The sequence below is a fragment of the Octopus sinensis genome, linkage group LG2 (genome assembly GCF_006345805.1).
Source record: "Octopus sinensis linkage group LG2, ASM634580v1, whole genome shotgun sequence".
Classification (NCBI taxonomy): domain Eukaryota; kingdom Metazoa; phylum Mollusca; class Cephalopoda; order Octopoda; family Octopodidae; genus Octopus; species Octopus sinensis.
Window position 1 is genome coordinate 17,696,811 of NC_042998.1, and position 4,764 is coordinate 17,701,574.

At 31.1% G+C, this 4,764-nt stretch overlaps 1 long non-coding RNA gene across 1 annotated transcript; it reads right to left on the reverse strand.

Moving 5' to 3' along the window:
• Window positions 1-288: 288 nt before the first annotated feature.
• LOC118762241 lies at window positions 289-3,265 on the reverse strand. The gene is made up of 2 exons (XR_004997994.1): window positions 3,097-3,265; window positions 289-411 (listed from the first exon to the last, which is right to left on the reverse strand). It is a non-coding gene; the product is annotated as an uncharacterized LOC118762241 (long non-coding RNA).
• Between the last annotated feature and the right edge of the window lie 1,499 nt (window positions 3,266-4,764).

Sequence of the window (4,764 nt, forward strand, 5' to 3'; positions counted from 1 at the left end):
TTAATATAAACCTGAGTTTATATTGATATATAACTGAATTTAAAATTCATCACAACCAGTTAAATGTTTGCGTTTGTCTTCGCCTCAAGCAATAAACAATTATTTGTAAAATTAATAATCAAATCTAGAAATTCAAAAACTAGGCACACAAGAGTAAGAAATAAGATCAGATTTGGAATTTCAATCCGGTGTATATTGGGAAAATGCAAATCGGATGAAAGCAACGAAAGAATTGTTTGCTCACCGATAATATCGATCGGTACGAATTTTGTACAGAAGTCCCTGAAATTTAGTACATATCATAGGTTTATTTGTAGAAGACTATTTGCTTGTACTACAAACTTGTCTGCTTCAATTATAGTATTCCTAGAATCTTCGAAAACTGGATAGCATGATATATGTTTTACTGTCCTGAAAGTATAAAATCAAGACGCCATTTTCAAGCAAAATGCTAATAATTATCTTACGCGGAAATATAAAAAGTGTTATGGTCTACATAGCCATAAATAATCAATGCCGAAATGAACATTTCCTAAGTACTTCTAACCTACGTATATAAACTGATACTATAAACGATTGCCTGAGAGGGAAAAAAAGATTCTGGTATAAAATATATAAAAGAGAAATTGATTGACAAAATAATGCGGAGTTACTATTGTAGTTTGAGCATACACCGTTCTGAGAGCATAATTTATCTACTGTTGCATATCATTTTAATGTTTTGCGGATTTAGTTGCGTATTTCGAATAAAATAAAATAGGTTTTATGGTTAGATATAAAACTCTAAGCTGTCATTAATATATTATTTATTTCGCCGTTGGTTGTGATACGATAAAAACTATTAGACCGTATTGAGGATTTGCTTTATCATAATTAACAGATTACTTTAATCCTCTTACATCAAGAATAAAAAAAAAGGAAACATCTATCAAGTGAAAATTTTTGTATTCATTTTTTGTCTTTTGAATCTATACACAAATTAAATATCTTATGCACAGAAATGATAGTAAAGAATTATTTTATGTTCACAGGAAGTTTAAACTAAAGAAATTACTTTAAATACACCTATATAGACATACACCCACAGATATATATGCATACATACATATATGTATGCGTGTCTATATACACGCACGCGCACGCACACACGTATACATATACAAAAATATACATATAAATAATTACTCATGTATATATGTATATATATATATAGAAAGAGAGAGACAGACAGACAGACAGAAATACGGAGAGAGATACACATACATATGCACAGGCACACGCACACACACTCGTACGCACACAAGCACACACACATATATATATGCTTAAACATACATGTGTATGTAGTTGATTTTTTATTAGTTCCGTCCTCCCTCTCTTTTGGTGAGAGTAATGTTGTGGCCTTAATCATTAGCAAAACCTACACGTATGTCTTGTACGTGTGGGTTACCCATCTACGCATCTAAATATCTCTCAGCGCTATCCCTTTACTATTTTTACTTCTCAATGAGTAGCTCAATGTCATATCGCTCAGTCATCTCGTGTTAACGAAGCACTTTTAGTCCTGTTCGCAATCAATCGTTATTGTGCCCTATATTTGAGATGTCTTCCTTCTACCTGTTTTCTTCAAGCTAATTACTAACATGTCGTTACCCAGTCATGAATGATTGATGCGACCCCTCATTTCACCTTAAATTGTCTCAGCCGCACATCACCCATACGTTAGCTGTACACAATACGGCTTCGATACACATGAACATCGAAGACATTCTCCAGTGAAACTATGGCATGTATGCATTTTCAAAAGACAAAATTCACTAACGCTAGAAAATACCGTTGCACATCACTTAATTATGAACTATAGTATTCAACCACAAAGGTATTATTCGTAGGTGACAAAAAATGTCTGGTTGTACAGAAGTCTCTATTTCCTTTCATATACTGGAACTGAGTGCAATCGGATGAGGGTTAGTCTTGTCTATGTTCTTGGTTTTCTCGGAAACGCTACACTTAGCGTATATCGAGCGATCAAGGTAAATTTCTGAGATGGTTAGGAAGCAAAGATTCCTTTCTTGTAATACCAACTTACTAGTGAATAGGAAGGAAAACGTACTTTATTGAAAATAAAGGAAGCTTTGTTTCCTAGTCAGATCGGAAATGACTTGTCTTGTCTTGGTATCTAGTGCTGATAAAGAGACTAAACACGTTGCGAATGAATCGTAGTTTTCAATTTTGTCCTAAGAGAGAATATTTTCTCAATGTCAAGTGGCAGTGAAATCCTGAATACGTAGAAATAGTTCTCAATTATTTGAGCTGGTCTTAAATTTGTATACTTTCCTTTACTTTTTCGTGCAGCTACAGTTGAATTGGCTTCTATATGCTCGCCAATTTGTGCAACCAGTATATACTTACTAATTTAATATAAAGAAAGAATTGCTTCCTAATCAGCTTAAAGTTACTTCTCTTGACGCACATATATACATATATATATGTGTGTGCGTGTATGTGTGTGTGTGTGTGTATGTGTGTATTTGTGTGTGTGTGTGTGTGTGTGTGTTTGTGTGTGTGTATGTGTGTGTTTGTGTGTGTGTACGTATATGCATACATATACATACATATTGAATTGCTAAAATGAATTGAATTCTTAATAGATTTACGTATCATTGCATTTATATTGGCGTTAGTGGATTGAAAATTATTGAGGCTATTAGTTAAAAACTTCCATGGCATATTATACTGCATGGATTTGCATTTTAGTGCTAGATATAACTAAATCATTGTAGAATATGAAATCATGATGTAAGGTTTAGCTAAACATATCCTACATGCATACTATGTATATGAACTATAAATAAATGCATAAGAAACAAATTTAAATAACTATTTCACTATTAGTCACAGGATTCCGAGAAAAATGGTTCTCTGCAACTTCTTGCTGAACAACCTGCAGTAAATACTGTTGATTTTTTTTTTCTGCAATTCTAACGCTGCTGTTATTGTAGAGCACTTATTATACGTTAAATCTGATTTTTTAATAACCATCATCCTAAAATTATCAAGCGGCATTATCAAGTATAATAAATTAAACATTACTACCTATGTTCCTTCAGGGACAAAATCGAAAATATTTGATTGCTGTTATCTTAAATGTGTGTAAGATAGGAACGGTATGCGACCTTAACTTGCCCAAAGCATAACAAACATCTTGTGCAAATTTATGCAATCAATATATCCATGTACAGTGAAGAGCTTGGAGGCAGATTTCTCTTAAAATAGCATATAAATAGTGATGACAATGTATTGTTATTTCTATCATATTTCATTTCTAGAATTTTAACGAGTATAAATGTTATGAAATAGAGACGTTTTTCTCTTTTCTTAATAAAAATCAATAATATACAAACAGTTATAACCCTTAATATTTAAGTAATTTTTATCTCATGCAGAAAATTCGAACACAGAATTCATCTTGTGCGAAAACCGGTGACGTCAAGAAACGCTGTATGACGTCAAGCCATATAACAGTTGTTGGTTATTACGAAAATAGATTTGAAACAAATATCCAACTAAGACTGTGGTCGATTGTGTTTGAGAGAGGAAAGCAAAGTTTTCCAAATCAAAAGTACTGCGTTCGTTTTGTATCTTTTTTTTTTCTTTTTCGCGTGTAATTTATCTCTCGTGGTGTAATTTAGATGTTTAAAAATGCCATTAATTTTGAGAGATGGCAAATCAATCGTATAAATTTGAATAATTAAAAATGCACTTAACTAGTATTATGTTAGTTACGTTAAAAGGGTTAGGAAACCTCATAATAATAGCAGAAATCAATATGGAATATCGACGATTTCCATTTGGAATAGGCTTTGTAAAATTGTTCCAAAATTCTTTCCATTTGACATTTCATTGAAACTAGCCAATAGTGTTGTGGAAACTCTGGCAAGTATAAAGAAATATATTAATTTTCTGCAGGATAGGAGGGAGTTAATAATAAATCATTATAATTTGCCTCAGCCTTTCAACATATTATATAAACACAGCCAGTTTAAGCTTCCATAATTTCGTAAAGCATGGAAGCCCTAAAAGTATTTGCACAAATATCAAGTTAAAATTTGAAGACACACAATAAGATAATTATGAATATGAACTATATATAAAAGGAAGTTATTTATTCAACTATTAATATAAAAGCAATACGTTAAAAATTGCATGAACATGAATTCAAATATCAAATAGAAACTTATCTCAGAATATATAATGAATATAATGAATCACATACTTCGTAACATCTATTTTAAACAGTACTCTAACCTCTTGCAACAGAAATGTAGATGCAGACAGAATCTTTCTATCTGCTTCTACAATGTCATATTTTCGGTTTTATTTATTGCTTTTTTTTTTATAAATAGTGGAAACTCCATCCCAGCCGTAATTTTGATAGTGAGAAAACAAGTATGCAAACATAAAATTCAAACGAAATCTTTACTTGTTATGATCCCATCATTAAGCGTTCCTTACCGACAAATAAGCTTAGCAAAATCACCGGAATTTTGTCGGTTAGTTACTTGTGTTCCTCAATTTATATATATATATATATATATATATATATATATATATATATATATATATATATAATATATATATATATGTATATATTAACCACGATCAAAATTACATGAGATGAGCCTTCGTCATATTCACAAGTTTTTCTTCAATAACCTATTTTTAAACTTTAATGTTTAATTCATATTACAAAGTACATATATA